Raw genomic sequence first — 13,911 nt, 5'->3', positions numbered from 1 at the left:
AGTGATTTGGGTTAGGCCAAAAGTGGAGGGGCAAATGATTGACATGGAGCTTGACACGGGGGCAGCCGTTTCACTTATATCAGAGAAAATGTATAGTGAAAAGTTCAGTCATATTCGCCTGCGCCACACCCACATCCTGCTGAAAACATATACAGGTGAAGTGATCGCACCAGTGGGGGTGGTAAAGGTGAAGGTTCAAATGAACAGAGACCAAGCACGGCTCCCACTATATGTGGTGAAAGGCGATGCACCCCCCTTGTTCGGCCGTGAGTGGCTGAGAAGAGTGAGACTGGACTGGAGAGCCATAAAAACAGTTAGATCTGGACAACGCATGCAGGGGAACACGCTGGAAGCAGTGTTAAAGGGGCATGCCAATGTATTTAAGGATGAACTGGGGACATTGAAGGGCTTTGAGGTAGCTCTGACACTCAAGCCCGACCATCAGCCGAAGTTCTGTCAGGCCCGGGTGGTTCCCTATGCACTTAGGCCAAAGGTGGACGCTGAGCTAGAGCGCCTGCAACTGCTAAATGTAATTTCGCCTGTGCAGTTCAGTGAATGGGCAACCCCCATTGTGCCTATCATTAAGAAGAATGACAGTGTGCGCATCTGCGGGGATTTTAAAGTGACGGTGAACCCGGACCTCTGTGCTGAACATTATCCAATACCCCGGATAGAGGATATGTTTGCTTCGCTAGCGGGGGGGCAGCGGTTCAGCAAGCTGGATCTGGCTCACGCATACTTGCAGGTGCTGGTGCAGGAGAGTTCACGCAAATATCTCACCATCACAACGCACAAGGGGATGTTCTGCTATAACCGACTGCCTTTCGGCATAACGTCAGCGCCCTCTATCTTTCAGCGTATTATGGATCAAGTCCTCCAGGGGCTTCCCAATGTGCACTGCTTTTTGGATGACATATTGGTAACTGGGTGTAATGATGCAGAGCACCTGAAGAATCTGGAGGGGGTGCTGGGTCGATTGGAAAAGTTTGGTCTCAGGGCGCAGCGAGGGAAATGTGAGTTTTTCAAGGACTCACTGGAATACCTGGGACATTATATTGACGCCACGGGCCTTCATAAATCCCCAGAAAAGCTCAGGGCGATTGCTGAGGCCCCAGCCCCGACAAATGTGGGCCAGCTGCGCTCCTTCCTGGGATTAATTAATTATTATGGTCGGTTTGTTCAGGACATGGCAACGACACTCAGCCCCCTTCACGCGTTACTACATAAGGGGACACCATGGAAATGGTCACAGGAGTGTGGGAAGGCTTTCTGCTCAGCTAAGGATCAACTGCTCTCGGAGAGGGTGTTGACACATTACAATCCCCAACTGCCAATCATACTGGCGTGTGACGCCTCGCCCTATGGCGTGGGCGCGGTGATTTCGCATGTGATGCCGGGAGGTCAAGAGAGGCCCATAGCGTTTGCCTCCAGGACATTGAGTAAAGCGGAGCAAAATTATGCTCAGATTGAGAGGGAGGCCCTGGGGATCATATTTGGCGTGCGCAAGTTCCACGCCTATCTGTACGGGCGCCATTTTACCCTACTCACAGACCACAGGCCCCTGACTACAATATTGAGCCCCAGTAAAGCTATCCCATCGATGGCGGCTGCTAGACTGCAGCGATGGGCCCTAATATTAGCTGCTCACAACTACACGATTCAGTACAGGGGGGCGACGGAACATGGCAATGCGGACGGCCTCTCACGCCTGCCACTGCCGGTTGAGCATAAGGACAAACCAGGTTCAGTGGATACGGTACTGATACATCACCTTGAATCGCTGCCAGTAGGCAGCACTGACATTCGTAAGGAAACGAGGTATGATCCAGTACTCGCTCAGGTGATGGACATGTGTTTGTCAGGACACTTCCCTGTGGCGCAAGGGCAGGACAGTGCACTGACTCCCTATTACACAAGAAAAGATGAACTCTCAGTGGTACAGGGGTGTTTGTTGTGGGGAAATCGGGTGATTGTGCCTCCAAAATTGAGACCCCAATTACTACAGGAGCTGCATGCAGGCCACCCGGGAGTAGTTAAAATGAAAGGTGTGGCTCGTAGTTACATCTGGTGGCCGGGGATTGACGCTCAAATAGAACAACAGGCCAGAGTGCGTCAGTCGTGTCAGCGCAACCAGAGATCTCCCGGTCTCTCCCCACTTCACTCCTGGCCGTGGCCAGGCACTCCGTGGCAGAGGATACATGTGGACTTTGCAGGGCCCTTTGAGGGTCATATGTTTATGGTGGTGGTGGATGCTCACTCCAAGTGGCCAGAAGTGAAGCTGATGGGCTCCACCACAACCGCTAAGACTATTCAAGTACTGCAGGGGTTGTTTAGTCGCCATGGATTGCCAGAAGTTCTGGTGAGCGACAATGGGCCGCAGTTTACTTCATATGAGTTTGCGTCTTTCCTCAAGGGAAATGGAGTGAAGCACATGCGCTCTGCTCCTTTCCACCCGGCCACGAACGGTCAAGCGGAGCGCTTTGTACAGACACTAAAACACTCATTGAAAGCGTCCCGAGGAGCGACGACAGTGCAGCACAGACTGGATTAGTTTCTGCTCAGCTACAGAAATGCTCCCCACGCCACGACTAATGAGTCTCCGGCGGTGCTTTTCCTTCGCCGCCGGCTCTGCTCCCACCTTGACCTTCTCAAACCCAGTGTGGCAGCAGTGGTGGATCAAGCTCAGACAGTCCAGCAGGATCGCAGAGCCCAGTTCGCCAGAGACAAGGACTTTGCATCGGGAGACCCGGTGCTGGTCCGTGATTATAGACGGGGGGAGGATAAGTGGATGCCAGGGGTGGTGGTCTCCCAGGAGGGGCCAGTGTCCTACACAGTCGGGGTAGGCTCGGGGCATTGGAAACGCCACACAGAACAGATGCGGGCCTGTGACCCGATGCTACTCACTTCAGGGGAGCCTATACCACCAGCCCCATTGGCACAAACTACGACAGTCCTTATGCCAGATCCAGTGACCGTTTCCCCAGCGGGCGGACAGGAGTCCTCCCTAACCGGTCCCTCAGTCACTCACACTGAGGCAGCTGACTTAGAGCCAACCAGAACATCTACAGAGACTAGTAGGAGGTACCCGGTGAGGGTAACTAGGCCTCCTGATCGTCTCACATATTGAGCGGGACGTTCTGACAGTCTCAGTTGGACTATGGGGGGTTATTGCACTATTGTTTTTTGGTGTTATATTAGGAGGGGTCATTCAGGGGCACTTTGTCACTATATTAGGTACTGGGTTTGGAAGTGGGGACAGCGATACGATTAAGTGGGGAGGAGTGTGATGTATGTGGCTGTTGGTGTGTTACGACCTCACCATTCCTATTCCTGCCCTCTAGGGGGAGGGCGAGCACTTCTTAAGGTGACAGCTCAGCCCGCTTCCGGGTTCGTTGTTATGGCAATAAAGACAGCTACAGCCATAGTCTGTAGTCCCTGTAAACAGCGTATCCAGTGTGATTAATATGCTACCATTGTACCGGGTCACATATATAATACCGGCTGTTTTCAAAACAGAAAATTACTAGTCTGCAGAAATGTGCCAGTGTCGTCGACTGCTTTGAAAGGACTCCATTGAGCTGGCTCACTGCAGGTTTGATTGATTGATTGATTGATTGATTGAAAACATTAACAGATGCAGACCAGAGAAAGACGTTAGTCTTGTTTACATCAGGGTCCCCCATTTTCAATTCATCAGGACATATATGACATACATGACATACAGATAGATAATACTGCTACATCTATACATTTATGACGTACCAGATTTACAAATACAGTATTGTTTGTGATACAATAAGAGTCTAAAAAAGAGAGCATATACATTTGACGAAGAAACTGTACATTGGAGGAGGTTGGGTGGAGGGGGGGGGGGGACTGTACATTGGAGGTGGTTGGGGAGGGAAGGGTTGGGTAGGCGGGGTGGGGGGGTAACTGTACATTGGATTATCGACGAAACCGAAACAAGTAGGCTCCCTTAAAACGCCAACGCTATTAAAAAGAAATACAGTGGAGGTTAAAATAAGAATATGACTTGGCCTGAAAAAAATTTCAGTCAGGAGATTTTTTTTTGCTTTAATCCCTGCCCTTGTAAAGTATATCCATACTTTAGAACGCTTCGCTCTATCCGCCATGATCACGACTCAGTGCATGCAGAGCTGCTGTCTGTGTGCAGCACGCTTCAGCACGGGGCGTCGGGGACAGCGCTTTCATTAAGGAGTACCCGTATGTAGTACCCGTATGTCTATGTGTAGCACTAGCGAGCGACTCGCGAGGAGTGTGTGTAATAATTGACTCGCTGGCTGCGGCTCGCTTCTCGTGCAGAGACAGAGAGAGGATCGTTCGCAACTTTTAAATAATAATAATAATAATAATTTCTCTAGAGTATCGATAGCAGTACCGAGGACGTCGGAGCTTATAAATACTCCGGTATTTTCTAATATAGTACCGGTTCCCGTTTAGAACCGGGGTCCGGGGGGCATCCCTACTCTTGAGAGGTAAGAATGTATTTTGCACTGCTGTACCATATGTAAAACAATGATGTCTGGGTATTTGAATCCTACAGATCAGGGTGTGACCTGGCTGCTGTCCAGGACGAGTGGCAGGGGCTGAAAATATTGGTCAGCCAGAACTTCCGGGACAAGTCCTACAGTGGCCTGTGGGAAACCATGCTGACCAAGGAGCCATACAGGCAGGATTACAAGGTAAGCCAACAGTGCTGTGTGTTTGTATGCTGCCCTCCTATTATTGGTGATTATAGATAAGATATAAGGCCCATCTCACCCCCCTACTAGAACATACTGGAATTGGTACAGCTGATGCTGGTGCTGCCCATCTCAGTTGCCCAGTGCGAGAGAGGCTTCTCTGCACAGAATCGTATAAAGAGCTCCAAAAGAAGCTGCCTTGCAGTCTCCACCATTGAGGATCTCATGAGAATCACCCTGGAGGGGCCAAGTATTGAAGAGTATGATCCAAGTCCTGCTGTGGACCGCTGGATGAACTCAGCCAAGCGAGCTAGGCGACCTGACTATAAAATCCAGTGGGATAAGGAGGTTCTCTGTGTTTAAATGGCAGAGCAGTATGCCCCCTGGTGGCCTGTGTGTGTGGGTGCACACTGTGTGTGTTAGTCTCTTTCCCCTTGCCTTACCACATGTTGTTCTAAGTTAGGCTGACCAAACGTCCTCTTTTGCCCGGACATGTCCTCTTTTCACGCCCTGTCCGGGGGGGGGTTTATTAATTCATCGAAATGTCCGGGGTTTCACTGTTTTTCAGTTTCAGTTTCACGGCCCTTTGCGAGCATCTGAAGGCTCGGGGCTGCATTTTTCGCCGAACATATAAATTACCGAATTAAAGTGCTATTCGTTGCCGTTCGAATGCCATCTGGATCGCCAAAATCCGTGCCTCGGTTCTCGAGTTACATGCCGATATGTCAGGCATGCGACTTTTTACATGGCATTATCCAACCGGACTCCCAGAGAAGCATGCAGCTGCAGAGCCGCAGAGCCAGCGGCGCTCTCTGGGCCGCGCGCTGACGGCCGCGCTGTGAGGCAATAGTATCCAGCTGCAGGAGAGAGCACCAACACTCTCAGGACCGCAACACTTTAAGGACCCACACTTTAAGGACCCTCGCTTCCATTGGCTGATTTGGGTCACATGACCGTCCCACCCAATGGCCGAATTGGAGTATTGCACTGCGGGATTGATTGATTGATTAAAAACTTTATTAACAGATTGAAGAATGGGTACAGTACAGCTCAATACACACAATTGTTAAGGGGATGCAGACCAGAGAAAGACCTCAAAGCAGTACTGTTACATTTGTGACATACAGTAAATATATACAAGGGGGAGGGAACTGTACATTTATGATGAATTGAAAATGGGGGACCCTGATGTAAACAAGACTTGCGCGATTTTGCGCACCGCGTGGGAGCAAATTCGAGACACATATTCGGTTGCAAAAAGGTGTCCCACGGTCTCCTCTATGGCCGTGAATATTTTCACGCGGATCGGAATCACGGCGTGCCCGTGGCACACTTTACCGTTTCGGCGAGTTTATTCCACGCTATGTCCTCTTTTTTGGAAATCAAAATATGGTCACCCTATTCTAAGTTACATTTAATGCCAGCCAGTTCATTGCTGTAGACTGTGTGGTGTTGTTCTAAGTTACATTTAATGCCAGCCAGTTCATTGCTGTAGAGTGTGGTGTTGTTCTAAGTTACATTTAATGCCAGCCAGTTCATTGCTGAAGACTGTGGTGTGTTTTGTGTTTTAATAAACCACAGGAAAAGGGTGAAGTGTGTGGGCCTGAACTTCTTCTTTTAAATGCTTTATTTTAAGAGCAGAAGCAGATACTGAGAACACTGTTTATAATACACCGTTATCAATGAAAGAAGAAATGTTTGCAGCTGTGGTAATACGAAGTTCAGTTGGTTTATTATAAAAGATACGAACCTGAAAACAAAAGCACTTAAATGTTAAATAAAAGGACCACAGTAATGAGGCAGGAGGAACATCTTTTTTTGCACTATAATGGTAAAATTATTATTAAAAAAAAATGGCCCTAAAAAATATTATTTGCCCCTAAATTTTTCATTTAGGGGCAACTGTGCCCCTAGTGAAAAAGCTTAGCGTACAGCCCTGTGCGGCTTTCTGGTCTAATGCTATCACTGATTTCTTTGACAAGAGGCTACCAGGAGATAAATTGGACATGGGTTCATCATATGGTCCTTTTAAAGCCCTCCTCTCTCCCACGCCCCTCTCTCTTTCTCTCTCTCTCTCTCTAGCTGGGAGCCAACAGTGGCCTCCACATCATCATCTTTGACGAGTTTGACGCCATCTGCAAGCAGAGAGGCACGGGCATGCACGACACGGTGGTCAACCAGCTGCTGTCTAAGATCGACGGAGTGGAGCAGCTCAATAACATCCTGGTCATCGGTGGGTTTTCAGTCGCCAACGGAGAACAGGGATCCGTGCTTGTCACTCACTCACTCGTGGGTCAATGCCATCACTCACTCACTCACTCACTCACTCACTCACTCACAATTAATTCAAAAGGGAACGTTTCTCACTGGCTAAGTAAGTGTGTTACTCAGTGACTGTTTGTGTATTGCTAGATGCTGCCTTTAGTGCGCATAGAAGAAATATTGAGGCATATTGAGAACTCCCCATTGACACAGCAATTCTAGACTAATTAGAATATTAATCTCTCTATGTCCATTTCTTTTGTCTGTCTCACTGTCTCGGTCTCTGTCTGTCTGTCTCTCTCTCTGTCTGTCTTTCTCTCTCTCGTTCTCTCTTTCTCCTCTCTCCCTCTTTCTTTCTTTCTCTCTGTCTCTCTCTCTCTGTCTCTGTCTGTCTGTCTCTCTCATTCTCTCTTTCTCCTCCCTCTTTCTTTCTGTCTCTCTCTGTTTGTCTCGCTCTCTCTCTCTGTTTGTCTCTATCTCCCTCTCTCCCTCACTCTCTCCCTTTCTCTCTCTGTCTCTCTCTCTCGCTCTCTCTCTCGCTCTCTCTCTCGCTCTCTCTCCAGGCACGACCAACAAGCCTGATCTAATTGACGATGCCTTGATGAGACCTGGCAGGTTTGAGGTGAAGATTGAGATCGGTAAGAGCAGCACTTACTGTAACTCTTCTCCTCACTTCATTGTTAATGACAAGATGATTAATCAGATCATTTGCTGACACTTTCAATGTAAATGTAATTCAGTCATCAGGAACGATGCCCAGATTGTGGTATGGGATGCCGGGTGAACGCCAGGCTAAAGCATTTACCCCAATACTAAACTCCACATGTCAGAAATGAAACTTGCTGTATATTTTGACTGTATATTTTAGAATGTATATACATAACATAGAAAATGTATATCCCGGACTAGGGCTGCACGATTTTGGGAAATAATCTAATTGCGATTATTCTGACAGATATTGCGATTGCGATTTGCGATGCGATTATAACATATTTAAAAAAAAATTTACAAGAAGAATGTTGCTGCTTTCTGTAGTCGGGTCCCAACTGCAAAATTACTGTATTACCTTGTATTATACACTTTTACTATCATGTAGACTATTCTGCTTTGTGTTTACATGTGATGTATTGTATACATGCACATTTATTATGTTCTTGTGTGATGTATCGCACATTTTATTGCTGTGTGATGTATTGCAAATGTTATTGCTGTCATCTTGGCCAGGTCTACCTTGCAAAGGAGATCGTGTATCTCAATGGGACTTCCTGGTTAAATAAAAAAAATAAAATATTTTTTTTTTAATTGCAGGCTTGGCTATTTGATAATTGCATCATTCCAAATCGCGATTTCGATTAAAAAACGATTAATCGTGCAGCCCTATCCCGGACTGTATTTTATTCTTACTCTTATTTTTATTCTTATTCGTGACTTTTGTTTTTGACTACCTAAATGTTTACCGTTTACTCTGTAGTGCCGAATTTCCCCTCGGGATAAATAAAGTATTTGTATTCTATTCTATTCTAGTGGATCGTGTCAGAATTGCCCCCCCCCCCCCCCCCCCATAGGCTTCGGCCGGTTGGCTGACGACGTCGACATCCCAGAGCTGGCGGCCGAGACCAAGAACTTTAGTGGTGGTGAGTTGGAAGGGCTGGTCCGAGCGGCCCAGTCCATCGCTATGAACCGCCACATCAAGGTCAGTCACTGGCCAATTCACCATAAAACAGCCAATAAAAGTATTGAATTATCATATTGAGGATAAACTAGCTAATTTAATGTCTTTTGACTAATTGATTGACCACACTTACAGAATTGGTCAATGAACTGCCACATCAAGATCAGTCACTGGCCAATTCACCATAAACCAGCCAATCAAAGTATTGAATTATCATATTGAGGATAAACTAGCTAATCAAATGTATTTTGACTAATTGATTGACCACGATTGCAAATCAATGACATGCCATATCAAGGTCAGGCTGGCTAATTGCAAGCATACAATCCAGGCAACATCTAGTAGAGACAGATAGTGAGTTTCTGTTTATGACTTTATTAATCTGGTATACTGCTTTACAGTATATTGTTATTTTTTTTAACAATTATAACAACTGCCCCTCACTGACTGAAAAGGCAGGCTATAGTGGGAACAATCCGCTGTCAGTAAGCCTTCAATTTACATAGTTAAACAACACAGATAAACAATAACTCAAATATGACTCACCACTGGTCCTGGCTGTCCTCCCTCGTTCAATGGAAATAATAAAGAAAAAAAGAAACACAAACAAAAAGAATACCACCGCGACGCTCAGTCCACTGTGGGTTTCGTTCCGTTCTCAAAAAAAAATTAAAATACCTTTCTGGTGATAAAAAAAACGGCACGTAAATAATATTCTTTTCCCACCTCAAAAGGTTATTTTCCCCCGAAAATAAAGGGCGTTCGCCGCAACCAATACAAAACAAACAAACAACTTGTACTCGCCTACACTGGAATGCAAGACGTGCGATTTGCTCCTGCGGCAGAATCCAGTCAACCGGGAGACAAAGATATAATGTACAAATAAGAGAAAATGAATTAAAGAGCTTCAACAATAACTCGGGCTGTCTAGGTCTCATTCAAACCCACCTAGCTCGCCTACACCTCTCCTTGTCTCGCGCTTCCTACATCCCTTTAACATCCCTCTCCCCGTGTGCACACTGCGGGGAAAGTGGTCCAGGGTGGTCGGATCGACTCGGGGACAAAAAGGCCCACCCTAGCCCATCGGCCCGGAGCCCCGGGCGTGCGTGTGCGTGTATTCTCTCCAAGCAACATGTACAGTGGAGGTAGACATACAAAGAGCAGAGAGCTGCTGTTCCTAACTTTGTTATTGTGATACTGTTTGTATATAGTTGTATCTAACTGTTATACTACTCTGTCTGTCTGTCTGTCTGTCTGTAGACTGCATTGACAGTGGAGGTGGACATGGAGAGAGCCGAGAAGCTACAGGTCACCAGATCCGACTTCTTTGGATATCTGAATGACATCAAACCGGTACGTAAACAGTGGTTTCTGTGTTCTCTTCCTGTTCCTGTCCAACCCTGTCTCTATACGGTAGTACTCTGGTACCCAGACCCCCAGGCCACATCCAGAGGAGAAGTAGATGACGGTAGTCTGTCGACTTCACTCTCACAGAGACAGCTCGGAGGGTCTTGAATATTAAAGACGCACAAAGATCTTTACGATATGAAATGAGGATCTCATAGACTCTTTGACACACACAGGTACATGGAATAGGCGTGTAAGCAACCGATTCCTAGACTCCGCCCTCTTAGCTTGAGCGAGGAAAGCGACGGTTGTGATTGGAGGCTCGAGAAAAGAGGGTGGAGCTTGGGATCAGTCGATCATAATGTTTAAGTCTACGAGGTCCTTGTTGCTGGACAGCTACAAAATACGGCAAATGCGATTACAAACTCATTATGTATCTGTTCTGTTGTTTAGTGTTAGTCTTTGTATCAAGAGGTCAGTCAATCAACTAGAGAATAGAAACATATCTCACTTCCTATAACTATGAATTTCTTGTGGTGGCACTGGTGGGGTTCTTTTTTTGGGGACCACAGATTGGGCCTATAAAAGATGAAAATAAAAGTAACTACAGTAGCTAACTAACTAACTAACGAATGCTTCTCTCTCCGTCCGCCTGGCGTTTGGCATCAACCAGGAGGACTACGCCGGTTATTTCATCAAGTGGGGCGACCCAGTGACCCACGTCCTGGACGAAGGCGAGCGGCTGGTGCAACAGACCAAGAACAGCGACCGCACGCCGCTGGTGTCTGTGCTGCTGGAAGGTACGGGTGCAGAGACAGACACAGAGCTCTGGTGCTGCTGGAAGGTACAGGTGCAGAGACAGACACACAGCTCTGGTGCTGCTGGAAGGTACAGGTGCAGAGACAGACACACAGCTCTGGTGCTGCAGGAAGGTACAAGTGCAGAGACAGACACAGAGCTCTGGTGCTGCAGGAAGGTACAGGTGCAGAGACAGACACACAGAGCTCTGGTGCTGCTGGAAGGTACGGGTGCAGAGACAGACACACAGAGCTCTGGTGCTGCTGGAAGGTACAGGTGGAGAGACAGACACAGAGCTCTGGTGCTGCTGGAAGGTACAACAACCACCAAACGCACATAGCACACACATCCACACGCACACACTCACTTTAAACAAACACACTGTAGCACCCACTCCACACACTTTATAGCACACACCCACTTTAAACAAACACACTGTAGCACCCACTCCCCACACTTTATATTTATGGATGAAGGATTGCACTACAACTCGTACACCTTACTGTAAATTGTACCTAAAATTGTACCTCATCCCATTTCTGCTTTGCACTAGATAGTACTGTACATTAGTACACTGCATAGTATTGTGTATTGTATATTATATGGTAACTCAGAACATTGTACATATGTCTATACCGAACACTGTGACCTCATTTTTCTTCTTCTAAATTCATGCTATATTATGTTATTATGTTATTTGATACTATCTTGTCTAGCACAGTCTCTGGAGCGTAACAGTAAGAAGCATTTTGTATGAAAGTATTCTGTACTTCTGTATGACAACTATTAAAGAACTTGAGAACTTGAACTTGAACCATTCGAAAAAATCGATAAGTGTATGGATCCAACGTGTGTACAGTGCAGTACATGATTCCGCGGGTCTCAGAGGCTCCAGAATGAACTGTTATAACCCCGGCTGCATCAGTGGAAAAAAAAGTTGAGAAACGCTATTATGGTGTGGCTCTTTGTGGTACCACAGTCATTTTTGTGGCTCTTAGTCTCTGACTGGTTGGCCACCCCTGGATTAGAGGCTGAGTGACAGGCAGGAACGGCAGAGGTGATTGGCACAGATCGGCGGTACTCACACCCCCTTGTCTCTCAGCAGAGACAGGAACTTGGACACTCTAGACTCCGCGTCCATCTGGAGGAGAGAGAAGGAGATGGCAGAGAGAGAGAGAGAGAGAGAGAGAGTTAACTACAGTAGCACACCCAAGTAACAGACACTACACGCTTATGTAACCCGTGCTAATCTTCTTGCAACAGATCCAGATTAGGCTTTATGTGCGAGTGCTACATGATGTCACTGCTTTGAGTACAATAGATTGAAATTGATAGGACTGCTGTTCCCATTCGACGGTCTACACTACATTCTCAAATGGTCATTTGGCCGCTAATCCTTAACGGTGCACCGAGTTCGCGTAGACTCGACCGCATACGATTATCTTTTTTTAAATTATCTTTTTCCCCCTTCTTTTTCCGTTCTTCTCCCATCCCAATGTTAGTCGTTATGCCAATTCCCAATCCCCTTCCTGGTCGTTGCGCACTCTACCCCCTACCGTCGGTCCGGGAGGGCGGACGACACATGTGTAGCCAGCCCACCGCTTCTTTTCACCTGGCAGCGCGGACTCTCACTGGGAGAGTGTAACGTGTGGAAGGTCACACTACCTCTCTTAGATCCTTCCCTTGCTGTGCAGGTGCCCCGACCGAACTGTAGGAGTCGCTGCTTACAATGACCAGGACCCACCCTCGCCGGGTTTCCCACCCACTAACACTGCCAATTGTGTTAGTATGGACGGTCGGCCAACCCGGAAGCACCACAGCTGGATTCGATCCCACTGTCTCTGTGGTGGTAGACAGACCCTTAGTCCGCTGCGCTACCTGGCGCCCTCGACCGCATACGATTAACGTGGAAACGAGCGCGGCCATTTAACGGCTGCGTCTAACCGGTCCTCACTGTTCGCAGGCTGTAAAAGTGACCACAATGTTGGGGGGGCGACCATTACGGAATGCTCCTTTAAAATAACCGTTGCGAGAGGGTTTGATTATGCTGTCGTGGAGATCTGCGTTGGTTCGGTGCACGAGATTCAAAACAGATATATCTGAAAGAGTCGCTACAGTAGGAAAAGCCTAATCTATCCATTCAAGTCGTGTGATAAATGCGCTGCCGCGCCCAGCTTTGTGCCCAGAGATGGTGTATTGATAAAAGCCCTATTCTCACTAGTATTACACTGGGACCCATGGGAATATAAAAAAAACAACAACACAAAGGCCGTTTTAAGCGCTCGCGTGTGCGTCCTCGTACCTGGAGAGACATCTCAATTAGCATCAGGAGCTTCTTGATGCCAATCGAAACTCTCTTCCCTTTCAGCTGGTGTGCGACGCTGGCTCGCTCCGTCTCCGTGAAGCTCCCCAGCAGCTAGACGCCCGACAGAGACATCACAGATGGAGGGGTCCCACATATCAATATATATACACATATACAAATATACACACACACACACGCACATATATACACATACACACTCATACATATACACGTATACATACATACACATACATATATATATATACATACACACTATATACATATACACATACATATATTCAGTATACTAGTATATACACAATACAACAACCTAACTTATTACAATCATCCAAAAAATGTGTGTGTGTGTGTGTGTGTGTGTGTGCATAGACGCCTGCGCAATAGAGCAGACGATGCACGTGCTCTCCCACTATTGAACTTGGGGGAGCAAGGATATGATCTTGCTCCACCACTTTTTGATCATATGAAAAATATGATATACCCCCCCCCAATATATAAATCTAAGCATAACTACGTAATTTCAATCAAATTAATAATACGCAATGACACTTAATAACACGTTTTTAAGTTTCCAAAGATTGCGAACCCCCCCCCCCCCCCCCCCCTGCCCCATTATGGTTTGATCCAGTTCCTCCTATCTCCAGCGCGTAGAGCTTGGCTCACTGCCTCACAGCGCTGCAGTCTGGCTGCAGGCAGGAGTCAGTGTAAATATCAAAGTCATAATATTGGTGGCAGGCAGTGAGGCAGGCAGGCTTTTCCAGTAAGTTGTTCAAATAAAAGGATTATGTTAGACATAAGTTACT

General features: G+C 47.0%; 1 pseudogene across 1 annotated transcript in view; it reads right to left on the bottom strand.

The window, feature by feature from the left end:
• The window catches only part of LOC311240457 (vesicle-fusing ATPase-like), an 85,800-nt pseudogene that overhangs the window by 37,064 nt on the left and 34,825 nt on the right, over positions 1-13,911 (bottom strand). Inside the window, exons 8-9 of the transcript in view lie at positions 13,085-13,198; positions 11,868-11,923 (exon numbers count right to left, since the gene is read on the bottom strand). The product of the transcript in view is annotated as a vesicle-fusing ATPase-like (transcript). The remainder of the gene's footprint in view (positions 1-11,867; positions 11,924-13,084; positions 13,199-13,911) is intronic.

Source organism: Notolepis coatsorum (genome assembly GCF_963971535.1).
Source record: "Notolepis coatsorum genome assembly, chromosome: 14".
Taxonomy (NCBI): domain Eukaryota; kingdom Metazoa; phylum Chordata; class Actinopteri; order Aulopiformes; family Paralepididae; genus Notolepis; species Notolepis coatsorum.
The sequence above is the reverse complement of the archived record's forward strand: the minus strand, read 5'-3'. Positions and strand labels throughout refer to the sequence as shown.